This window comes from Cebus imitator, unplaced genomic scaffold (genome assembly GCF_001604975.1).
Source record: "Cebus imitator isolate Cc_AM_T3 unplaced genomic scaffold, Cebus_imitator-1.0 Scaffold287, whole genome shotgun sequence".
NCBI classification, from domain to species: Eukaryota; Metazoa; Chordata; class Mammalia; order Primates; family Cebidae; genus Cebus; species Cebus imitator.
Window position 1 is genome coordinate 216997 of NW_016107602.1, and position 13944 is coordinate 230940.

Genomic DNA, 13944 nt, shown 5'->3' on the forward strand with positions numbered 1-13944 from the left:
ACGCCATTGCACTCCAGCCTGGGCAACAAAGCAAGACTCTGTATCAAAAAAAAAAAAAAAAGAAAAAGAAAGCAAGAAAGAAAAAAGAAAAGACCCAGTAAAGGCCCTGGAACCTGTGGCAGCGTGGAAGATAGGGGAGGCCAGAACCTGGAAGTGGGCCTGGCGTGGCAGAGCCAAAAGTTAGGAGGTAGTCTCATTAATCAAACCAAACTCAGCATAAGATGGAGAGATTAAAAGTGCTGAAAGATATGTTAATTTCTTAAAATAACATTTAAACATAAATAGAAATCAAGATTAAAATATTTTATGCTTTGATACTAACAGTTTTATAAATTGTTTGGCAATTATGAAATTTTTTCGTAATGTTTTACAAATTACTGGAGTTGCTGGAAACACCACCTGAGGTTTTAAGGGAGAGCTATTTATGAATATAGGTGTACTTCAAGCTTCAAGCTTGCCATAAACAGCTTCAAGCTTGTCATAAACAGCACCTCCTTAAAACCTTAGGTGAGAGAAGGAGCTTCTCAAAAACATTTTTTTTTTTCATATTGAGAAAAGATTTTCCACTACTGTGTGATTCTGGTGTGACTACAGTGTTGCTTCTGCTTTTGCTTTGTGGGGAAAAGGGAGAGGCGCCCCTCCCAGGAGGGGAGGAGAAAGACTCTGTTTTTCTTCTTGTACTCACAGTTCTTCTTCAGTTCAATGAATGATAAAGGGGATATCACCACTGATCCCACAATACATAGTTGTTCTTATCGCTCTGTTATTTTAGCCTTGTTGTCATTTATGCAATAACCTATAAAATCTAGAAGAAATGGATAAATTCCTGGACACAAACATCCTCCCAATCAAATTCTACCAAAGTACAAAAAGGAGCTGATACCATTTCTTCTGAAACTATTCCAAACAATAGAAAAAGAGAGACTCCTTCTCAACTCATTTTATGAGGCCAGCATCATCCTGATAGCAAAACCTGGCAGAGATACAACAAAAGTAGAACATTTCAGGCCGGTATCCCTGATGAACATCAACGTGAAAATCCTCAGTAAAATATTAGCAAACTGAATCCAGCAGCACATTAAAAAGCTTATCCGCCAAAATCAAGTCAGCCTTTATCCCTGGATAGAAGGCTGGTTCAACATACACAAATCAATAAATGTAATACATCACATAAACAGAACCAATGACAAAAACCACATGATTATCTTAAGAGATGCAGAACAGACCTTTGATAAAATTAAACACCCCTAAAAAAAAAAAAAAAAAAAAATCAACAAACAAGGTATTGATGGAGTGTATCTCAAAATAATAAGGGCTATTTATGAAAAACCCATAGCCAATATTATGCTGAATGGGCAAAAGCTGGAAGCATTCCCTTTGAAAACTGGCACAAAACAAGGATGCTCTCTCTCACCACTCCTATTCAACATAGTATTGGAAGTTCTGGCCAGGGCAGTCAGGAAAGAGAAAGAAATATAGGGTATTCAAATAGGAAAGGAAGAAGCTAAATGATTGTATATTTAGAAAATTCCATCATCTCAGCCCAATATCTCCGTATGCTGATAAGCAACTTGAGCAAAGTCTCAGGATACAAAATCAATGTGTAACAATCACAAGCATTCCTATACACCAATAATAGACAAACAGAGAACCAAATCATGACTAAATTCTCATTCACAGTTGCTACAAAGAGAATAAAATACCTAGGAATACAACTTAGAAGGGATGTGAAGGACCTCTTCAAGGAGAACTATAAACCACTGCTCAAGGAAATCAGAGAGAACACAAACAAATGGGATAACATTTCATGCTTATTGATAAAAAGAATCAATATCATGAAAATGGCCTTACTGCCCAAAGTAATTTACAGATTCAATGCTATTCCCATCAAGCTACCATTGACTTTCTTCACAGAATTAGAAAAAACTACCTTAAATTTCATATGGAACCAAAAAAGAGCTTGTATAGCCAAGACAATCCTAAGCAAAAAGAACAAAGCTGGAGGCATCATGCTACCTGACATCAAACTATACTACAAGGCTACAGTAACCAAAACAGCTTGGTACTGGTACCAAAACAGAGATAGAGACCAATGGAACAGAACAGAGACCTCAGAAATAACACCATACATCTACAACCATTTGATGTTTGACGAACCTGATGAAAACAAGCAACAGGGAAAGGATAACCTATTTAATAAATAGTATTGGGGAAACTGGCTAGTCATATGCAGAAAACTGAAACTGGACCCTTTCCTTAAACCTATACAAAAATTATCTCAAGATGGATTAAAGATTTAAACCTGAGACCTACAACTATAAAAACCCTAAAAGAAAACCTAGGCAATGCCATTCAGGACATAGGCATAGGCAAAAACTTCATGACTAAAATACCAAAAGCAATGGCAACAAAAGCCAAAATTGACAAATGGGATCTAATTAAACTAAAGAGCCTCTGCACAGCAAAAGAAACTATCATTAGAGTGAACAGGCAATCTACAGAATGGGAAAAAAATTTTGCAATCTATCCATCTGACAAAGGGCTAATATCCAGAATCTACAAGGAACTTAAACAAATTAACAAGAAAGAACCTCGTCAAAAAGTGGGCAAAGGATATGAACAGACACTTCTCAAAAGAAGACATTTATGCAGCCAATAAATATATGATAAAAGCTCATCATCACTGGTAATTAGAAAAATGCAAACCAAAACCACAATGAGATACCATCTCATGCCAGTTAGAATGACAACCATTAAAACGTTAGAAAATAACAGTTGCTGGAGAGGATGTGGAGGAATAGCAATGCTTTTACATTGCTGGTGGGAATGTAAATTAGTTCAACCGTTATGGAAGATGCATCCTCAAGGATCTAGAAATAGAAATACCGTCTGACCCAGCAATCCCCTTACTGTTTATATACCCAAAGGATTACACATCATTCTACTATAAAGACACATGCACATATATGTTTATTGCAGCACTGTTCACGATAGCAAAGACTTGGAACCAATACAAATGCCCATCAATGACAGAATGGATAAAGAAAATGTGGCACATATACACCATGGAATACTATGCAGCCATAAAAAAGAATGAGTTCATGTTCTTTGCAGGGACATGCATAAAGCTGGAAACCATCATTCTCAGCAAACTAACACAGGAATAGAAAACCAAACACTACATGTTCTCACTTATAAGTGGGAGTTGAACAATGAGAACATATGGGCACAGGGAGGGGAGCATCACACGCTGGGACCTGTCAGAGGGTAGGGGAAAGGGGAGGGATAGCATTAGGAGAAATACCTAATGTAGATGATGGGTTGATGGGTGCGGCAAACCACCGTGGCACATGTGTACCTATGTAACAAACCTGCACCTTCTGCACATGTATCCCAGAAATTATAATTTTAAAAAACTGAAAGAAAATGTAGAGAACTACCTTAGTAGTTTCTATCATGTCCATAAAAATATAGAAAATTTTAGGAACCATAACTGATGAGGTTTAATGAATAACATGCTAAAAACATACATAGATTTTTATTTCTGTAAATCTTGCTTTATAAGAATAGTGTTCTCTAATGCTCTTATACCCATTTTCAAAATGTCATATTTTACAAGATGATTAGCTGGGTAGAAAAGCAGCATTTTTTTTTCCCAGTTTACTTGTCTGATATGCAGATTCTCTGATCAAAACTAAAGTACCTGAAGTGGCTTCAAGTTAGGATATACAAATAGCAGGAACACTTTGTAATGGGTTTGGGAATAGCACATTCTTAAGTAGTGGACTTGCAGACTTAAATATAAAATGGCAAAGGGTACTCCCATAAATGCCTATTTCAGTCTGAGTAATAATGTGTCAAACTTACAGTGATCAAAACATCTTAATGATTGAACCTAAAGTACTGTGGGGGAAAACCATTCTCATTGAGCTCTGAAGGCAGTAGACATGAATAAAAGTCTTGCCAAAAATTATTTTGGAGGCCAAATGGTGGCTTCTATGGTATTAATTGTCAGAGTTGAAATCAAAGTCAGTCACCTCTGAGAAAAATGGAATCCCCCAACACTGAAAATGATAGTGTGATTTTTTTTTTTCCTGAGGTATGTGTAGATAATTCAAAACTGTAAGCTGGGTTTATCTTTTGGAATCTCATATCTTAAAAGAGGCTAGGTCACAAGAAAACCATTCACTGCTCTCTTGCCTTCATGGACACTGGCCTTTGGAACCCAACCACCATACTGTGAGGAAGCCCAAACAAGCCCAAGCAGAGAGACCACACTGGGAGGCCCCATATAGGTGTTCTGGCCAACTGAGCCCAGCAGAGACCCTAATCTACAGGATCCACTGCCAGGCGTGTTGAGTAGAGATACCTCCAGATGATTCCAGCACCAAGTTTTGAATCTTTCCAGCTGAGAAGCCCCAGACAGGTGGAGCAGAAATAAGCTGTCCTTGCCATGCACTGTCTGAATGACTCAGAGAATCTATGAGCATTGTTAAATGATTGTTCTATCCAGCTTAGTTCTGGGGGTAGCAATAGTAACTGCAAAAATACCTTTAAGTCTCCAAGTCCAGAGAAGCTCTGTTATAGTATCCTGACAAATCTCCAGTCTTAATCCATGATAGAGGATAAGGAAATGCCAGCCATTTGGACTCAGAATCTAACGACTTCTTTAATGTACTTTCAGTTAATCTTATCTTTAATCACACACATACTCCCACTTCCAGGGGTCTTGGTGCTATCAAATCCTTAGCCTTTTGAGGGGTCTGCTAAATGTTTTCTCACCTTTCCCTTCTGCCAGCTCAGGACTCCACTTTCTTGGCCTCTAAGTTCCTTCCTTTAGTTTCCCAGCTTCCAGGATTTTGTTGCTGTAGTCTTCTATTTCTTTTTCCTAAGAGTTTATGCTTTTAAAAAACCATCTTATTGATATATTAATTGGATTTGTAGAGGAAATGGAATTAAATGCACATGTTCAATTTGCTATCTCCAATTAGAATTTTACCTAGAACTTTTATATCTTTTCTGGATGTTATGACTCTGTTTTCTTTTGCTTTGTTTTGTTTTTTAATGAAAATCAATTACTTAAGAGTACTGGATGCAAGAAGGCTTGTGCTTTATTGAAAACAGCAACAACAACAAAAACCTTTACACTCACTACCTTTTTTCAAGTCTTTTAGTTCTTTGAGATTTGTCTAAACACATGTGAGTCTGAAAGCTTCCCCTTTCTCTAATTCCAATCATCATCAAAGAGCTTTTGTGTATGGTCTGTGTTGCATATTCATAAGAAGTTATAAAAACACAGACTCATTTCTGAAGGAGAAGACAACTTAAAAATAGAAAACAATGTAAAGAAAACACAAAAACTTTAAAGAGATGCCATGATTGTAAATAATAAGTAGATTAGATGATATATTTACAGATTGAATGAGCTAAGAGTTGAGTAGGTGGTGTAGGCCATGGAGTCAAGAGAGTTGGAGGTTTTTTGCTGTGGTCACAGCTGTTACCACTTAACAGGACCACTGACATGTCCCTTTTCACCCTGGCAGACAGGGCCTTGAAGACTGCTGTTTCTGCTGTTGGACTCTTAGGAAGTGGGAGACTTTCTCTCTCCTGTTCGCTCTGCCTTTGCAGAAAAGAAAACACTTCTTCCTGCAGTACAACCCTCCCAACCTCTTAGCTGAGTCACAGACTTTCTGTTACTTGCTGCAGGTCTTCTTCAATGTCTCCGCTGGATGGCTGCAAAGGGCTACACAGAGAAACCATTCTCCACAGTTAACTGGCACCTCCATCCCCTACTTCTAGACCTGCTAGTATTGGACAGTCACTCTGCTATTTCCCTACCACATTCCAACTCATTCCAAACTCTACTTCTTTGCTATGTGGGAGCCTCTCTTTCTCATTCTCTTTGGGAAAAAAAAATCATACACACACACACACACACACACACACACACACACACACACACATTTTTTGTTTTAAAAGGGTCAGGTAGCTTGAAGTAGCTTTTTATGTGATAACCCTAGCCAATGAATGATCAAGCACCCTGTGATCATGTAAAAACCACACCTATTAATTCACAAGTGTTTACCTTAACAGATATGAAGTTGATAGTCCTTACGAAATTGTATGTGTTCAAGTATTCAGTTTTTTAACGTACGCTTGAAATGTCTTTAAGTATAACCTTAAACTAGTGTCATTTATTTTAAAATAATATATAAAAGCATTTTTATATACTAAATAATATATAAAAGCATTTTTAAAATTATATACATCTGTGAGCATCTATCTGTGCAAATACTTTCATGTAGGTTAGGGTATTTATTTGTTTAATCAAAAGTCTAAATAGCTTAAGGAGCATGAAAATAGTTAAAACACCAAAGAAGAAATGCTTAAGTGAGAGGCAAATGGGCTAATAACCAAAATGAAACTCTAAGACTATGAAGACACAGAAGGAAACACATCAGAAACAAGAAAGAGCGAAATGCCCAAAAAACTAATCAAATAGGAGCATCTAATGAAATCACTAACAAACTATAGTGAGGATAAAAGAATGTGATAGGAACTGTGTTGACTTTCTGTAAACTTTCACATTGGCCTCACATCACACGTCTCTTATTTCATCTGACACAACTGCACTTTCCAGAGGCAGACAAGGCAGTTCACTACACGTTTCTCACTTTTGCAGTCACCCTCAACAAATTAAAGAAGTATATTTATGAAATAGAATCTGCTTATGTCTCTAAAACCTATTTTTATTCACAGTTATGTGCTAACATCAATAATTAAAACCCCTGTAATCCCAGCATTTTGGGAGGGTGAGGTGAGTGGATCACTTGAGGCTAGGCATTTGAGACCAGCCTGGCCAACATAGCAAAACCCCATCTCTACTAAAAAATACAAAAATTATCCAGGCATAGGTGCGTTCCTGTAATCCCAGCTACTCAGGAGTCTGAGACAGGAGAATCACTTGAACCCAGGAGGCAGAGGTTGCAATGAACTGAGATCACACCACTGCACTCCAGCCTGGGTGACAGAGCAAAACTCTGTCTTAAAAAAAGAACCCCATTTAATACAGTGGCTAAGAAAACTGTGATTGTACAACATTATGTTCAAATGACTAATATAAGGAAATAATTACAATGTAATGATATTTTTGTTAATACATTTAAAATCCTTTGGTTCAAGTTTGTTACTCCAAAGAAAATGTAACTATTTTCAAGTAAACCATGACAGTTCTTTTTAAACTCTTCTAATTCCCATTACTTCTTTTCAGAGGCAACCACTGTTAAGTACTTAATTCATTATACAATCAGGCATATGTACTTCGAGTCTTTTTCTGTGCATTTTGATATGGATTGGCTGTGTCCCCACCCGAATCTCATCTTGAATTGTAGTTTCCCACAGCTCAATTCTTTGCCAATTATTTGCAGGCACTTCTTTCTCATCATCTCATCTCTGTATTTCTGCCTTCTCTTTTGTTTCTGCCTCATTTGTCATGACCCCAGAATTCCCAATGAGGAATTCTACATCACCTGGGAAGATGGACTCTGCATCACCAAAAACAGGCCTAAGCACCACAAAAATGTTGGGGCTCTCATAATGTCTCCAGCAACACCATTTAGAGCAACCTAGATAAAGGCAGTTGCTCCACACAGACAGAAGCAAATCATCCTCCGGGCCCCACCAGCTGCGGTTTATTTACCAGGCTGGTATTCCAAACAGAAGCTCCACTCACTTCATCTCTTCTTCAGGCTTCAGAGGATGCCAGACACAGGTGGCAGACACCTACCCTATGCCATGGCTGAAGTCCTGAGTAAGCTTGTTAATCAAAGTTTCTCCAGCTTCATCTAACAACAGGAGTGTGCTGAATAAAACTCCCAGTCAACTGTTGGCTCTGCTTCCTTGAAAGGAAAGCAGTGAAACAGGAAAGGCATCCAGCCGAGATAAAAGCTAAGCTAACAAATGATAGCATTTCTAAAACAAATAATTGGACTTGAATGCACTGGAATGAAATAGAAGAGGAGGGAGTGTCAGAGAAGAGCACAGGATGAACCCAACCTTCTGATCAACAGAAGGCAGGGGGCTGACAGAAGAGCTTGATATAACATGTAGGTCTTTCTGACAGTTTTCCCAAGAAGCTGCCCGCCTATATTAGTCTACCCTTCCTGTTTGCTTCATACTTACAAGATGCAGGCTGAAAGGATATGTTAGGCTGTCATTCTAGGCTGATAATTATTTTCGCTGCTCTGTTTAAGAAAACAGTCTATTGGGGAGAAACACAGAGTTGTTTGAGAAGAAATAGCCTCATCATTTTAGCATGGACAAGGAGTAGTGAAAAATGATGATCAAATGTGAAGTTGGAAAGCTTTGGGTGGTGAAGACAGGATCATGCCCAGGCCTTGTAGGTCACAGTCTTGCTCCTACATCAAGGTGATCTCTGAGTCGCTGTGCTGTGTAAGTATTGATAGGCCACTGGAGAGTGCAGAAGAAAACCATCCCAATGCCTGCTTTCTTAGCACCTTCTCTGTACCAGGCATTACATTATCTTGGAAGGGGCATAAAGATAAGCAAGACATCCTTGTTCCCCCAGGGGCACATTATTCAGCTGAAGTAATGGGAAATCAGGAGCATGTGACTCATTTGAAGAGTGTCAGCGGGATTTGGTGACTGTCTTCATTAAAACTCCTTTGATTTCAAGGATGAACTTTACCTAACATTTGGTTGGGGGAGGGTATTGTTGGTGCTACATCATGGAAAAATTAAGTATTGTAAAGGGCAGTAATACAGTGGAGTCTCAGAGTCAACGGAAACCGAGAACTTGAATACTACGAAGAACTCATTTTTTATTCTAAGCAACTTCATCCTTCTTTATTCTTTCCCTGCTGATTATCCTATATTTCTCTAGTAGAGCATTCAATAGAATTCAGCTATTAGAGAAATTATTCTTGTCCTTTCTTTATTCCAAGTCTAAAAGTCCTAGGAGAAATCTCATTGATCCATCTTGATTTGTGTTCCATCTGTGATCAACCCTCTGAAGTAAAGGAGCAGTTCTTCCTCCAAGAGCATAGATGCTCTAGCAGGAACCTTGCAGCTACTCTCTTCAACATGGTAAATCCCTATAAGCTTTGCCTCCCATAGTCACTTTAAGCCTTCTGATGTTTATCTGTTTTTTTTCTGCTTTTCTCATAGTCTTATGTCCATTCAGATTTCCCTTCCCTGCCTGGCTCTTTCAAAATAGTAAGCAATTTGAATGATCTGTGTGGTTTGAACCTGCTCTGTGAACACTGGCCATAGGCTCATGATGTCTATTTAGCTTGGATTCCTAGATGCCAGGCACCCTTGCCTAGACAGTGAGACTATGATGTCCATCAAATGACCATGGAGCTAGCCAGAACACTGTTTGAAATATGGGTCTGGAGCTCAAAAGAGCATTTTGATTGAAGGCATTGATTTGGGGGAATGACGTGCCTGGGGATGACAGTGGAAGTTGTGGAAGCATATATATCATTACCAAAAAAGAAAATGCTGTGTGAAAAAAGAAAAGAGCCAATGAGAACATGGAGTATCCAATATATAGGCAGAGGAGAAGAAGACTTCATGGGGGAAAAAAAGCCAGAAGATGAAGAGAAGAAGGGAATTTGATTGACTTAGAGCACTGACTTGTATTATGCTGCAGGCAACTCTTAGCTATCCAATGGCCAGAAGTGCTAGACTTAAAAGTTCATGATTTATCTCCATGTCTCTAGTCCTCTATTTCACTTCTTGGTAACATTACCTTTTGAGGCTGAGAAGTCAGATAAATCAATTTCATTTTGCTTCAGACACTAGGCCTGATAAAAAAGAACTGACTGGATAGGAAAATAGCTAAGGTGCAAAGTAAAGGTGTTTTATTTTCTTATTTATGGATTTGTATTGATCCCTCTAACAGGGCATTAAAATTTTGTTTTATTTTATAGTTTCTTAGGATTCTAAGAAACAAACTGGCTTCCAAGTTTAGAAGACCAAGGTATGTAAGATTGCTTATTACTGCCTAGAAAGGTTTTTCACTAGAGGGTACCCTTTTTATGTCATCCTGTGGTCCTTTTATTTACACACTTGGCATATAAACCATGGCAGGAAATGGACAACCCTACTGAGGAAAATATATGTCTATGTTTGTAATAACATTCATTGCCTAGCTACTTTGGCCAGTTTCCATGCTTGTGAGTATATTAATATATCTAAGCTGGCCTCGCCCAGCAACTGTGAAAGGATATAACCATCAATTAACATAGATGTTGGAGGTCAGAAATGATTAAGTTCTTCTTTTCTTATTAGCATTATAAAATCTTCCTCAAGGTTTTGAAAATCATATCCTGTAGGTCAGAATTATGGTGACTTGTCAGGCAAGGTGCATGTCGTGTGATGTGTTTTTAATAAATAACTCATACCAGTTTTCTGCAAAAGCCATTCATCATCAGCTTCTAAAATTAGTAATAAAGGAAATTTTCCAGTGCCTTTTAAAATTTCCTTTCTTTTTATACATTGAACAATGAACCAATTGAATAAAATCAGAAATCCTCCAAAGAAACAACAGAAATTAAGATTAATGGAAGTAACAACCATAGAAGTTGTGGCACCACCCTGGAGTATTATACCAAGACAACACTCCACCGGGTACTTCAAATATTTAGTGACAGGGTGTTGGGGGAAGCAGCAAAGGAGAAAGGACTTACAGAGTGCCTACATAAATTCGTTATGAGTAACATGTAAACAAGGAAAAACAAACTGTAGAAGGCCGCAGGAGGCCTCTAAGGAGGAAGGCCTCTCCATGCCTCATGTTCCGGTGCAGGGTGACCTCAGCTCTGTTACCACAAACATTGTGCTCAAGGATGTAAAACCCCTTCATAGCACTATGAGGTAGTCAGACTTCTATGCTCCTTGTAAGGTCCATGTTCCACCAGCTGTACATAGATAATAAGCTAAAAACAATCACATGTTCTTGTTTTGTGAAACTCCCAAACCACCACTGGTATCAATCCTTAGGATGACACACCAGTTCCTTCTCAGATTCACTCCACCATCACTCCACCCTACCCTATAGATCAAAGTGACTGTAATCAATAAATAGAGTGGATGATCAGAGCTTGGGGCCTTCACTGCCTCCTCCAAAGTAATAAAGTGATGGCCCCCGGTCCTACTGTCTCTCTTAATCTGTCTTTTTCTCATTCCTTTGTTGCCACTGAACTTGGGGTACCCACGAGTGATGTAGGGCTGGCTCCCTACATTCTGGTGCCCAATGTGGGGCTCATGGATCCCTGCATTCTGGCACCCAATGTTTGGGGCACATGGATTCCCTACAACAGGGACTGTGTTCACTCCTAGCACATTTGCACTGTACTTACTTTGGCACACACTGCCAGCCTCCTACATATTCCCATTCCCATTAAAATCACATTTCCAACATACTTTTATCTTAGACATTCCCCTCCTGATCCACTGAAGGCCCCCTTTTAAGTGTGGGGCTTCAGCCGACCAGAGGACTCCAGATGTGGCCCAACTAAAGCAGAGGGCAGCAGCAGGACTCACACTTCCTGTGGTCTAAATATTGCATTTGTTTTCTGAACGAACTGTGTATTAAAACAATTTTTATTACTCCTTGTTTATGAAAACATATTGTGTAGAATGACTTGGGTACACTGTCTATACTGCATTGAGAAAAAATCTTAAAGAACAGGAGTTTCCAGGGCTGGGATAAATTTGAAAAAAATGTTTTCTATCTGACAAGTTATGGCCAGAGAGAAAGGGTATGAGTGAGATACCTTACCACTCTTAAAAATCAAGAGTAAGCAAGAATGGATGAAGAAATAGAAAAAACTATGGTGAAGAAATTTGAAAGCATGGTATCATGAGTGAGATATGGGCAGAGATGAGTAGAAGCAAACTCAAAGTCACAAAGAGATGGAGTCCCAGAGCGCCTCCTTTTCATAACATCCAGTGCATGTGTTGGGAATAGGAAACATGGCCTGTAAGGGTAACACGATAAATGTTCCCAACTGTATTAATCAGGGTTCTCCAGAGAAACAGAAGCACTAAAAGATAGATCGTTAGATGACAGAGAGAGATAGATGAGAGGGATTCATTATGGAAACTGGCTGGCATGGTTATGGAGGCCAAGAGGTCCTATGATATGCCATCAGCAAGCTGGAGAACCGGAAAAGCTGATGGTATGATTTAGCCCAAGTCTGAAGGCCTGAGAACCAGGAGCACTGTTGCCTGAGGATAGGAGAAAATGAAGGTCCCACCTCAAACAAAGGGAATGAATTCACTCTTCCTCTGCCTTTTTATTCTGTTCAGGCCTTCCAACTATTGGATGGTGCCTACTCACACTGGTGAGGGCAGAGCTTCTTTATTTAGTCCACTGATTCAAATGCTAATCTTTTCTGGAAACACCCTCAGAGATATACCCAGAAACAGTGTTTTACCTGTTACCTGGGCATCCCTTAACCCAGTCAAGTAGACAGATAAATTAATCATCATGCTGAAGAAATCAGCTGAAGTATTTATAGACATCATCTTCACTGATAGTTGCCCAAAACGATCATGGTTTTGATGAGTTTCACATAAAACATTTGATCCTAAGTGATCCAGTCATTAGTGTTACTCACAAATTATTTCTGGCTTTCATTTTCTAGACATCAAACTTGACTTCCCCCTTGGAAGCTAGATTTGGCCATGTGATTAGCTGCAGCTAATGTTTGTGAGTGCAAGCCTTACAAATTGATGTGCAGATTGCTACATCCCCTTCCCACTGCCAAATGATGGTGAAAGCATGTGTCAAAATGATGCCTCTTGAGTCTCCAAATCCTTCTTCTGACTTGCTCTGGACATGTAATATAATTGAGCAAACTAGGAAGGAACACTGCAGAGGTGAAGCGTCCTGTTTCCATCCACACAGTCTGCTATGCTTTCCTTTTCAGGCACAATGCTTCTCTGCAGAGTTCCAAACTCAAACGCCTTCAGAAGCCAGGTGAGTAATGTAACTAAAGTGAAGAAGTGGAAAAGAGTAGGATCAAATGACAGGAAGAAACAGAGGGCAATGGCAAACCTGAGAGTAAAAGGGACCATTTTGAGAGTAAAAGGGACAACAGGCACAATTTGAAAATGTATGCTCATCCTAGCGAAACTTGTTATGTTAAGCCACTGAGACCTGGGGGTTGTTTTTTTACTGCTGCATAACGCAGCCTATCCTGATTGATATATCAATGCACGTATAAAAATCCTCAATAGCCCATTTGTAGAAGTGTAACAAATGACTCACGTTGCACTATAACTGTGTGAGGTTGATAAGAAAATGGATTCTAACATCTAGGCCTAAGGTTAGTCAGCTGCATTGACGCTGACAAGCGAGTAACCTGCTGGGATCCAAAGCTCTTGGCTTCCAACTGAAAGCTTTTCTTCAGATCTTTCCAAGGAAATGTTACCGAGGAGCTACATTTAGGACAAAAGCTGCTGACATGAGAAAAGGGTTAGTATAGCCCAGAAAGACTAGCCTCAGTCTTGCCTGTATGACCCTATCTGCTTAAGAGTATGGCATCAAGTGTTCACTGCAGAGCAGCTTGAGCCAACCTACAGAATGTTTGATTTGACCAGCAGAGTACTGTAGACAAAACACGAATTTGCATGCCTTTCGATTGAGCAAGCACTCTCAGGTTTGCCATTGCCCTCTGTTTCTTCCTGTCATTTGATCCTACTCTTTTCCACTTCTTCACTTTAGTTACATTACTCACCTGGCTCCTGAAGGCGTTTGAGTTTGGAACTCAGCAGAGAAGCATTGTGCCTGAAAAGGAAAGCACAGCAGACTGTGTGGATGGAAACAGGACGCTTCACCTCTGCAGTGTTCCTTCCATAAGTCCATAACCTCAGTCTATTCATGAGAATAATAATCAGACAAATCTAGATTAGGAG

General features: G+C 39.3%; 1 long non-coding RNA gene across 1 annotated transcript in view; it reads left to right on the plus strand.

Moving 5' to 3' along the window:
- The window catches only part of LOC119467417, a 53847-nt gene extending 40964 nt beyond the window's left edge, over window positions 1-12883 (plus strand). The window contains exons 2-3 of the long non-coding RNA XR_005195953.1: window positions 8964-9105; window positions 12672-12883. This is a non-coding gene — a long non-coding RNA (uncharacterized LOC119467417). The remainder of the gene's footprint in view (window positions 1-8963; window positions 9106-12671) is intronic.
- Window positions 12884-13944: the final 1061 nt, after the last annotated feature.